We start from the raw sequence: 12,729 nt of genomic DNA, 5'->3' as shown, positions 1-12,729 counted from the left end.
TCAGGTTACAGACCATGTAACTAGGACCCCTAGACATAACGAGTCAGGTTACAGACCATGTAACTAGGACCCCTAGACATAACGAGTCAGGTTACAGACCATGTAACTAGGACCCCTAGACATAACGAGTCAGGTTACAGACCATGTAACTAGGACCCCTAGACATAACGAGTCAGGTTACAGACCATGTAACTAGGACCCCTAGACATAACGAGTCAGGTTACAGACCATGTAACTAGGACCCCTAGACATAACGAGTCAGGTTACAGACCATGTAACTAGGACCCCTAGACATAATGAGTCAGGTTACAGACCATGTAACTAGGACCTCTAGACATAACGAGTCAGGTTACAGGCCATGTAGCTAGGACCCCTAGACATAATGAGTCAGGTTACAGACCATGTAACTAGGACCCCTAGACATAATGAGTCAGGTTACAGACCATGTAACTAGGACCTCTAGACATAACGAGTCAGGTTACAGACCATGTAGCTAGGACCTCTAGACATAACGAGTCAGGTTACAGACCATGTAGCTAGGACCTCTAGACATAATGAGTCAGGTTACAGACCATGTAACTAGGACCACTAGACATAACGAGTCAGGTTACAGACCATGTAACTAGGACCTCTAGACATAATGAGTCAGGTTACAGACCATGTAACTAGGACCACTAGACATAACGAGTCAGGTTACAGACCATGTAACTAGGACCCCTAGACATAACGAGTCAGGTTACAGACCATGTAGCTAGGACCTCTAGACATAATGAGTCAGGTTACAGACCATGTAACTAGGACCACTAGACATAACGAGTCAGGTTACAGACCATGTAACTAGGACCCCTAGACATAATGAGTCAGGTTACAGACCATGTAACTAGGACCTCTAGACATAACGAGTCAGGTTACAGACCATGTAGCTAGGACCTCTAGACATAATGAGTCAGGTTACAGACCATGTAACTAGGACCCCTAGACATAACGAGTCAGGTTACAGACCATGTAACTAGGACCCCTAGACATAACGAGTCAGGTTACAGACCATGTAACTAGGACCCCTAGACATAACGAGTCAGGTTACAGACCATGTAACTAGGACCCCTAGACATAACGAGTCAGGTTACAGACCATGTAACTAGGACCCCTAGACATAACGAGTCAGGTTACAGACCATGTAACTAGGACCCCTAGACATAACGAGTCAGGTTACAGACCATGTAACTAGGACCCCTAGACATAACGAGTCAGGTTACAGACCATGTAACTAGGACCCCTAGACATAACGAGTCAGGTTACAGACCATGTAACTAGGACCCCTAGACATAATGAGTCAGGTTACAGACCATGTAACTAGGACCACTAGACATAACGAGTCAGGTTACAGACCATGTAACTAGGACCTCTAGACATAATGAGTCAGGTTACAGACCATGTAACTAGGACCCCTAGACATAATGAGTCAGGTTACAGACCATGTAGCTAGGACCTCTAGACATAATGAGTCAGGTTACAGACCATGTAACTAGGACCCCTAGACATAATGAGTCAGGTTACAGACCATGTAACTAGGACCTCTAGACATGTGTCAGGTTACAGACCATGTAGCTAGGACCTCTAGACATAATGAGTCAGGTTACAGACCAAGAAGCTAGACCTAAGAGGTAGAGTATCAGTAGGCTAGTTATTGGTTTCATAACACAAGTCATATGGATGGAAGTTATTCAAGTTTTAAGAAAGTATTTCAAATTTAAATTCAATTTAAATTGATAGGAAATAGACAACGTAAAAAAATATTAAAGTTATATTAAAGTTATTTCCGTTGTTGGAGGGAAGAGGTAATTGTGTCATGCATGCTCCCGCTCTTCCCCTGCTCCACCACAATTACGCACACCTACCATCATCATTACACACTCCTACCATCATCATTACACACTCCTACCATCATCATTACGCACTCCTACCATCATCATTACACACACCTACCATCATCATTACGCACTCCTACCATCATCATTACACACTCCTACCATCATCATTACACACTCCTACCATCATCATTACGCACTCCTACCATCATCATTACGCACTCCTACCATCATCATTACGCACTCCTACCATCATCATTACACACTCCTACCATCATCATTACGCACCCCTACCATCCTCATTACACATTCCAACCATCATCATTACACACTCCTACCATCATCATTACACACTCCTACCATCATCATTACACACTCCTACCATCATCATTACACACTCCTACCATCATCATTACGCACTCCTACCATCATCATTACACACACCTACCATCATCATTACGCACTTCTACCATCATCATTACACACTCCTACCATCATCATTACGCACTCCTACCATCATCATTACGCACTCCTACCATCATCATTACGCACTCCTACCATCATCATTACACACTCCTACCATCATCATTACGCACTCCTACCATCATCATTACACACTCCTACCATCCTCATTACACATTCCAACCATCATCATTACACACTCCTACCATCATCATTACACACTCCTACCATCATCATTACACACTCCTACCATCATCATTACGCACTCCTACCATCATCATTACACACTCCTACCATCATCATTACGCACTCCTACCATCATCATTACACACTCATACCATCCTCATTACACATTCCAACCATCATCATTACACACTCCTACCATCATCATTACACACTCCTACCATCATCATTACACACTCCTACCATCATCATTACGCACTCCTACCATCATCATTACGCACTCCTACCATCATCATTACACACTCCTACCATCATCATTACGCACTCCTACCATCATCATTACGCACTCCTACCATCCTCATTACACACTCCTACCATCATCATTACACACTCCTACCATCATCATTACGCACTCCTACCATCATCATTACACACTCCTACCATCATCATTACGCACTCCTACCATCATCATTACGCACACCTGCCTCCCCCCGTCACGCGCATCAGCGATTATTGGACTCACCTGTACTCAATCACCTCTGTCATTACCTTCCCTATATCTGTCTGTTCCTCGCTCTGTTCCCTGCTTCTGCATGAATGTTCATATGTCCTTGTATAGGCGTGTGCTGACGCTGTTCCTGTCTCGTTCCCTGTCTGTTCCGGATTAAATGTTTGACTCCCTGTACCTGCTTCTCATCTCTCGGCTTCGGTCCTTACAAATTGAACCAATAACAGCTGGTTGTATTCAAGAAAGTCTTATGGGTTGGAAGCCGAGAGATGAGAGATAAAGAGAGAGATAAAAAAAAAAGAGATAAAAAAAAAATTCTGTATAAATTCTATAAAAATTCATAATAAATAGACAAAGTAAAAAAAAAAAAAAAAAATACAAAGTAATTGTCGTTGATTTGGAGAGGAAATGTCCCTGAACTTTAATACAGTTGGTCTGAGAGTTCTATGTCATGTGGTTGACGTTGTTCAGTTAAAACCCGGTTCCAATCGCACTTTTAAGACAAACTACACCCCTTGTTTTCTCTGTTCCGTTGTGTTTTCAACAAGGGACTTTCCAATGGTTGACTCTGCGAATAAACTTAGAATCAGTCATTGGAAATGACTGTAAAGACCCTTTTAAAAACAGAACGGAACAGAGAGAGATGCAGCTTTTTTCTAGCTTGTCAGCTAATCCAGAATATGTCTTATCATCCTAGCATGTTCTGTAGAAGAGGTGTTGATGAGCAAATCTTTAATATAAAGCTAACTTTACCACAGTGGATTACTGTGCTATTTGGGACAAACGCCTATATTTTCCACCCACTAGAAAAAGACGCTCTCAGATTTCAGCAATGATCTTTAGGTTTATTTAGGGACAAATAGACAAATGCACATCTCAGATTGATACCCAGGGAGGGTTGGATGAGAGAATATCTTCCTCTTATCAGAGTAACAATGTTGTCCTTTCTCTCTCTCTCTCTCTCTCTCTCTCTCTCTCTCTCTCTCTCTCTCTCTCTCTCTCTCTCTCTCTCTCTCTCTCCTGTCTCTGTCTCTCTCCTGTCTCTGTCCCTCTGTCTCTCTGTCTCTCTCTCGCTCTCACTCGCTCTCACTCTCTCTCTCTCTCTCTCTCTGTTTCTTTCTCTGTCTCTTTCTCTCTCCCAGTCTCTCTCTCTCTCTGTCTCTCTCTCGCTCTCACTCGCTCTCACTCGCTCTCACTCTCTCTCTCTGTCTCTCTCTGTTTCTTTCTCTGTCTCTTTCTCTCTCCCAGTCTCTCTCTCTCTCTGTCTCTCTCTCTCTCTCTCTCTCTCTCTCTCTCTCTCTCTCTCTCTCTCTCTCTCTCTCTCTCTCTCTCTCTCTCTCTCTCTCTCTCTCTCTCTCTCTCTCTCTCTCTCTCTCTCTCTCAGCCTGGCTCAGCAAACAGCAGTATAATGAGCAGCAGTCAGAGGGAGGTGAATATTATTCAGGCCAGCCAGCAGGGTGCGTTGGCAGTTTGCCCTACAGCAGCAGCACATATTATTTTATTTGATGTTTTGATCAACAACATATTTCATTTAGACGACGGTGTTTGATGTGAGTGATAGATAAAAAAAAAAAGTGGTTTATTTGCTTCAGATTGACAAAATCCATACATTTTGATTGTTTTGTTTGAGAAGTTTTTTTTAGAGGGGGATGGATGGATTTTATTTTGAATGAGCACTTTTCTTTTGAAAAAAAATATTTAAAAAATACGGAGCGGTAAGAAAGTCGACAGAAATATGTATTGGACGTGGCTGTGGGCCAGTTGTTTGCCTGCAACCTCAGCAGCGCTCTGTGGTGACGTCCCAGAAGTTTAAAGTGGGCCGCGCTCTGCTCAGCGGGAGGAGAGGAGACGTACTGCCGAGAAGGGAGGGATGCTTCTCATCTCTTCGCTGTTACACACATACTTGTCTCTGAATTGACTTCGGTACATTTCCTTTTGTTTTCCCCCCTCTACACTAAATCTTCTCGAAAGTCCATATACAACATTGTACTCTCTTTTTTTTCTGCCTTGAAAAGCGTATTATTTATGTTGTCTGTTGCCTTGTAGTTCAATCGCCTAACGTTACCGAGAACGAACCTTCCTGGCTAACAGTTACTTTCAAGTCGTCGATAAGAATCTCACATCTTCTAACGGTAAGTTGCCTTTTTTACCCTTTTTAATAACTCTTATTCTTTTATTTTTCATGTATATCTGTTTTTTTTAATCAAAATGTTCTGTGATAATATGTTGCCAGATACGCCTGCTTTGTGGTCTGTGTTTGGTCGGGCAGTAATATACAGCATGCCTTGAGACAAGGAGGTGGTGAGAATGGTATATTCATTCAGTCTATCAGCATTTTCTTTATGTTTTATCTCTCGGTTTCGTATATATATATATATACAACAAAAATGATAGACTGATTTGTGTGCAATAGGTTGGTTATTGCTGCTGTGTACTTATTGAATGATCGGGTTCTTAAACATCCTCTGTTTATTTTAGCGTTCTGCATAGTTATGAATAATACGATTCACTTAGAGATGACTGACAACTCTAGTTCAGAACGAGTATCTACTTTAAATTGCACAGATTGTCTGTCCAAGCGCTCTTGTATATTAATAAAAAATATCCCGCATGATGTAATGTAGTAGAACTTGAATCCGGCTACAAAATAGAATATTGAGGATAGATTTCTCATGTGCCTGTAACCATAGCCACGGGAACTAGGGGTGCTGCATCACCCCTGAACAAAGTCTCAGTACCTACAACTCCTAACATCTTCTAGCGGGGTATGCCTTTAACATGCAAACCTCACTACCCATGTTGTGTGTGCACATGTTATTCAATCATTTCTCCAACTCCGCTTCCGTTCGTTGTTAACGAACGTCTGCGTAGCCAAGCGCTAAAATAGAACTTGGTTCTATTTGAGACGTTTCACGCGCTGTAAGTCCTTTCCTTATTGGATGTAGGTGAGGCAAGTAGCCTGGCGGGTTGGAGCGCTGGGCCAGTTAACCGTAAGGTTGCTGGATAGAATCCCTGAGCAGATAAGGTAAAAAATATGCAGTTTTTTGCCCCTGAGTGAGGCAGTTAACCCACTGTTCCCCGGGCTCGGATGAATGCGGGAGACACATTTCAGGCATTCAAATCTATGTGGTCACTTGAAAGAGGAACAAGGAGATATTAATCAAAGATAACTACCTAAAAACAAGGATTTCAGTCATTGGAGTAAAGAAACACACAATTCTTTTGTATGATCCGGGTCAAAATTCTACATTGAACCAATTAAATAGGGGTCCATATGCATGATTTGCATTTGCATTTGCCTCCTGCCTTTTGCACACATTGTATATATATTCTCTTTTTTTCTACCATGCTATTGACTTGTTTATTGTTTACTCCATGTGTAACTCTGTGTTGTTGTCTGTTCACACTGCTATGCTTTATCTTGGCCAGGTCGCAGTTGCAAATGAGAACTTGTTCTCAACTAGCCTACCTGGTTAAATAAAGGTGAAATAAAATAAATAAAATAAAATGATCCAATGTTCATCTCCCAGGACTAACTGCTAGTAACAGCTATCTATCTTAATGTCTATCGAACCTGCCCCCAATGAATATAGTTGGTTCACAGTTGGTTTTGATATTTTTAACCTGCGTGTCATGATACACGTGTGTCGCCATCGTTGCCATGGTGTTATTGTTAATCCTGAGCAATTTGTGACTGTGTTTCCGGCTGGCGTTAAGGCGGTGCTAGTGTCAAACTAAGGTTAGGTTGCAATTTTGTCATGAAAAAACTGGCACACGGGCATTTTTCAGCTCTAACGCCAGGTTAGGCAATTTGCCTGTCTTATATCAGCTCGCTTGTGCTCAGATGGGAGGGGAGGAATGGGAGGGGCTCAGATGAGAGGGGAGGAATAGGAGGGGCTCAGATGGGAGGGGTGGAATGGGAGGGGCTCAGATGGGAGGATTGGGAGGGGCTCAGATGGGAGGGGTGGAATGGGAGGGGCTCAGATGTGAGGGGTGGAATGGGAGGGGCTCAGATGAGAGGGGAGGATTGGGAGGGGCTCAGATGGGAGGGGAGGAATGGGAGGGGCTCAGATGGGAGGGGAGGAATGGGAGTGGCTCAGATGGGAGGGGAGGAATGGGAGGGGCTCAGATGGGAGGGGAGGAATGGGAGTGGCTCAGATGGGAGGGAGGGAATGGGAGTGGCTCAGATGGGAGGGGTGGAATGGGAGGGGATCAGATGGGAGGGGTGGAATGGGAGGGGCTCAGATGGGAGGGGCTCAGATGGGAAGGGTGGAATGGGAGGGGCTCAGATGGGAGGGGTGGAATGGGAGGGGCTCAGATGGGAGGGGTGGAATGGGAGGGGCTCAGATGGGAGGAATGGGAGGGGCTCAGATGGGAGGGGCTCAGATGGCGGGAGTGGAATGGGAGGGGTGTGTCTCTAAAAACGTGATCTAAAATGCTAATTTATTTTAATTTATTTTAATTAGCTGATAGGGATATTTAAATCCAACCAACAGCTGGTTTTAGCAGGAACGCGGTTGATTATGGCATGAATTCTGACAGCTGAAATGCATCCTATATCCAGCCGTGACGTACACTGCCCATATGCCCATGGAACAAGAGTAGCCTAACGTGCTTTTTGTTGCCCCCCCCCCCCCCCCCACGTTTTCATTTTATTTGGTTAAAAACCAAACATAGTCTCCTTTCCTCAATGAAGGCTGTTTTCTGTCCTACCCAATTCAATGGCGAAGTAGTCAAGGCTGTCGATAAAGGGTTTGGCTCCTGAGACCGCTTGGAAATAAATCTCAATCAATAATATAATGAATAATAATATAATATTAATAATAATTTTTATTCAAATATATAGTTTCAGTAAAACAGTGAGCCGACATTCCCTTTATCATCTCTGCATTGTAGGCAAACCCTGATTATTTTACCCATGCAGGTCCCGTTTTGGACGTGTGTAAAACCGTCTCCATGATGTCGGCTACCTGTCCATCAGGAGACGAGAGATGAGAACCCCGGTGAATACCGGTGAACCTCGTATTTAGAAGTTATCTGTAACCCGTAACAATTGCTCCTTTTTTCCATTTCATATGTTCCAAACCCAACCCCTCCCTTAGGCCTACTATAATAAAGGTTGATTCAACAGCAATGATTGTCTTGTTTAAAAATAAATCCTGGTGATTTTATGATGTCATTACTTTTTACATGTATTTATAGTTGTTGTTAACAAAAAAAAATACAGATGACTTGTTTTTCATTTAATTTTATTATGACCAAACTTATTAGAATGATTCACCTTCCTGGTTTTATGGTGACAATGTCCGTGGTGAGAATGCAATGCAACGTAATGGAGATGTGTGAATGTGATCTGATCTGATAGATGGTTCTGATTGGGTTCGTAAAACACAGACCTATTGGGGAGCAGGATAACAGGTAGTGGATAAAACACAGACCTATTGGGGAGGAGGATAACAGGTAGTGGATAAAACACAGACCTATTGGGGAGCAGGATAACAGGTAGTGGATAAAACACAGACCTATTGGGGAGCAGGATAACAGGTAGTGGATAAAACACAGACCTATTGGGGAGCAGGATAACAGGTAGTGGATAAAACACAGACCTATTGGGGAGCAGGATAACAGGTAGTGGATAAAACACAGACCTATTGGGGAGCAGGATAACAGGTAGTGGATAAAACACAGACCTATTGGGGAGCAGGATAACAGGTAGTGGATAAAACACAGACCTATTGGGGAGCAGGATAACAGGTAGTGGATAAAACACAGACCTATTGGGGAGCAGGATAACAGGTAGTGGATAAAACACAGACCTATTGGGGAGCAGGATAACAGGTAGTGGATAAAACACAGACCTATTGGGGAGCAGGATAACAGGTAGTGGATAAAACACAGGCCTATTGGGGAGCAGGATAACAGGTAGTGGATAAAACACAGACCTATTGGGGAGCAGGATAACAGGTAGTGGATAAAACACAGACCTATTGGGGAGCAGGATAACAGGTAGTGGATAAAACACAGGCCTATTGGGGAGCAGGATAACAGGTAGTGGATAAAACACAGACCTATTGGGGAGCAGGATAACAGGTAGTGGATAAAACACAGGCCTATTGGGGAGCAGGATAACAGGTAGTGGATAAAACACAGACCTATTGGGGAGCAGGGTAACAGGTAGTGGATAAAACACAGACCTATTGGGGAGCAGGATAACAGGTAGTGGACATTCTCTCTCTCTTTATATAGGATCTCTGTCCAGCTACTGGGGATATGCTGTAAAACCCTCTATAGTCCGTGTTGTTTTAATATTATATGGCCACGGGGAGAAATTATGGTGCCTGTAAATGTGACAGTATTTAAAACAAGTTGTTGTTTCGTTTCATTTTTAGAAATTGTTTCGAATTATTTGTTCTCTTTTTAAGCTTTTTGTTTATTGACAATGTTTGGCACGTCCATGCTCAGCCATAATGCAATTTACAGTAGGCCTAGCCTCTATATCAGTGGGAGTGCTGTGTAGGCCTAGCCTCTATATCAGTGGGAGTGTCTTAGAACAATATAGACTGAAAATGTCTTCGTTAATGTATTTAGCAAAGAGATTTATACATATATATATATGTATAAATTGAACTAACATTGGAATTGGAGTTGATTCCAACGCAATATATAAAAGACCGTAAATACACAGCTTGAAACAACCACGTATTTCACCATGGAGTACGTTCTGATTGGCCAGTGAGGGCCCAATCCTCGACAAACCAACAACTTGTTTAATCATCAAAAACCCAGCAAGAGTGTCGATAATTGAGCTTATTTTTTGGACAGATTTTTTTGTTGTTGCGCAAAGTGTGAGTGGAACCTCTCACTTTGCCTCTTCCTCTCTGGTCTCAGTTCCACTGCCCTGTAAAAAAACAAAAACATCATCAACAAACAGCAGATTTCAGGTCGATTTCTCTCTGTAAAAATGTGTCAATTAATAAAGTGACAGACACTTAGTCCGTCGGACACACCTTCCATACACATTTCTGAACGTGTCCCCATTCTGCAGTGACGGGCCTACGGAGAAAAATCTCCATCTACCTGTCTTCAGAAAGTAAATTGTCTCGGGAGTTAGTTGATGTTGATTAGAACGGACAGAGGAGTCAAGTGTTCCTGTTATGAGGTGGGATAGTTGTCCTTCAAACCGGCCCCCCGGAGGGAGAAGAAGAAGGGAAATCGAATCACTATTGATTTCTTTAGGACCGGAGCGTGTTTTAATGTGCAGTGTTATTACCAACCACTAGAGGGTGATGAAGTGCCAGCTAAATGCAGGTTAACAGACACAGGAGGACGTCACTCACGGAGTCTTACTGTGAGAGCCAACATCAAATCAAATCAAATTCAAATCAAATTTATTTTATATAGCCCTTCGTACATCAGCTGATATCTCAAAGTGCTGTACAGAAACCCAGCCTAAAACCCCCAAACAGCAAGCAATGCAGGTGTAGAAGCACCATCATCCACATGGCATCTCCAACACTTATTCTCAAATGACCAAGTTTTCATTTCCAAAACCTTAGTGTTTTCTCACGAGAAAAGGTTTCCATGGAGTTAGAACATGTACGTTCAGCCTTGGTGCCCTCGTGATTATTATGGGGTGTTCAGCTGCCCCAAAAAGAACGTGGCTTTATTTACCTGCTCGTTTTTAAACAGTTTACAGAAGCCAGGACAGGAGTCTATCATTTTGGCCCGAGGAATGGGGTGGGGGTGGGGGGGGGGGGTCGTCTCCAAAAGGTTTAGACTGTGGTCTTGAGGAATGGGGGTGACTGTCTCCTGAAGGTTTAGACTGTGGTCTTGAGGAATGGGGGTGACTGTCTCCTGAAGGTTTAGACTGTGGTCTTGAGGAATGGGGGTGACTGTCTCCTGAAGGTTTAGACTGTGGTCTTGAGGAATGGGGGTGACTGTCTCCTGAAGGTTTAGACTGTGGTCTTGAGGAATGGGGGTGATTGTCTCCTGAAGGTTTAGACTGTGGTCTTGAGGAATGGGGGTGACTGTCTCCTGAAGGTTTAGACTGTGGTCTTGAGGAATGGGGGTGACTGTCTCCTGAAGGTTTAGACTGTGGTCTTGAGGAATGGGGGTGACTGTCTCCTGAAGGTTTAGACTGTGGTCTTGAGGAATGGGGGTGATTGTCTCCTGAAGGTTTAGACTGTGGTCTTGAGGAATGGGGGTGATTGTCTCCTGAAGGTTTAGACTGTGGTCTTGAGGAATGGGGGTGATTGTCTCCTGAAGGTTTAGACTGTGGTCTTGAGGAATGGGGTGGATCGTCTCCAAAAGATTTAGACTGTGGTCTTGCCAACATACACTTGGTGCCAAAGTCATTTTTTGTTGTTGTTGTGAACCTTGAAAACGGATTTCCTGCATTTTAAAACCACAATGCAGCCATACTTTTTAAAATCTCTGAGAGGGGGAGGGGAAGGGCACCAAAGCGGTGCCAGCGTATATCAGTCCACTATATGATACACAACAAAACAGAACATAATTCTTACTGCATTGGACCATTTAACATGAGAACAGCTGCAACATTCTAACAGCATATATTAAATGTATTATTTACACAATTGCAAAACAATAGTAATTTGGTTGTGTTTATGAAGGTCAGGTGTGGTTTTCCTATATACCCTTGGGCTTACAACCACACCTGCACACCGTTTGCTTCCCCGGTTATTTTAATCGGTATTGTTGTCTATCCCTTGTTTTCTTTGGTGCAAATAAATAAATAAATAAATAAATAATTAATAAATAATAATTAGTTAATAATAATTAATTAGTTAATAATAAATAAATAAATAATAAATAATACATAATAAATAAATAAATAATAAATAAATATGAAGGTAATATTGGAATAAGAATTTAATTTTATTTCAAATAACACAATTGCATTTTCATTAGTTTATGTTACTGTAGGCCCCTCAAATGTAACTCCTTTTTGTCATTGTCTCCCTCTAATCAGGGACTGATTTAGACATGGGACACCAGGTGGGTGTTTCCCCTCTAATCAGGGGCTGATTTAGACCTGGGACACCAGGTGGGTGATTCCCCTCTAATCAGGGACTGATTTAGACCTGGGACACCAGGTGGGTGATTCCCCTCTAATCAGGGACTGATTTAGACCTGGGACACCAGGTGGGTGATTTCCCTCTAATCAGGGACTGATTTAGACCTGGGACACCAGGTGGGTGATTCCCCTCTAATCAGGGGCTGATCTAGACCTGGGACACCAGGTGGGTGATTCCCCTCTAATCAGGGGCTGATTTAGACCTTGGACACCAGGTGGGTGATTCCTCTCTAATCAGGGACTGATTTAGACCAGGGACACCAGGTGGGTGATTCCCCTCTAATCAGGGACTGGTTTAGACCTGGGACACCAGGTGGGTGATTCCCCTCTAATCAGGGGCTGATTTAGACCTTGGACACCAGGTGGGTGATTCCTCTCTAATCAGGGACTGATTTAGACCAGGGACACCAGGTGGGTGATTCCTCTCTAATCAGGGGCTGGTTTAGACCTGGGACACCAGGTGGGTGATTCCCCTCTAATCAGGGACTGATTTAGACCTGGGACACCAGGTGGGTGAAATCCCCTCTAATCAGGGGCTGGTTTAGACCTGGGACACCAGGTGGGTGATTGCCCTCTATTCAGGGACTGATTTAGACCTGGGACACCAGGTGGGT

The 12,729-nt window shown here is 43.3% G+C and overlaps 1 protein-coding gene across 2 annotated transcripts in view; it reads left to right on the top strand.

Annotated features, from left to right (window-relative positions):
* The first annotated feature begins 4,503 nt into the window (after nucleotides 1-4,503).
* The window catches only part of megf11 (multiple EGF-like-domains 11), a 452,873-nt gene continuing 444,647 nt past the window's right edge, over nucleotides 4,504-12,729 (top strand). The window contains exons 1-2 of one of the 2 annotated variants that reach the window (XM_071405155.1): nucleotides 4,504-4,944; nucleotides 5,068-5,153. The gene's annotated coding sequence lies outside the window, so the exon portion shown is untranslated. Of the gene's footprint in view, nucleotides 5,154-12,729 lie in introns of both variants that reach the window. The other variant, XM_071405156.1, reaches the window with a different exon arrangement.

The sequence above is a fragment of the Salvelinus alpinus genome, chromosome 6 (genome assembly GCF_045679555.1).
Source record: "Salvelinus alpinus chromosome 6, SLU_Salpinus.1, whole genome shotgun sequence".
NCBI lineage: Eukaryota > Metazoa > Chordata > Actinopteri > Salmoniformes > Salmonidae > Salvelinus > Salvelinus alpinus.
Note: the sequence above shows the minus strand (reverse complement) of the source record. Positions and strands in the feature narration are given on the sequence as shown.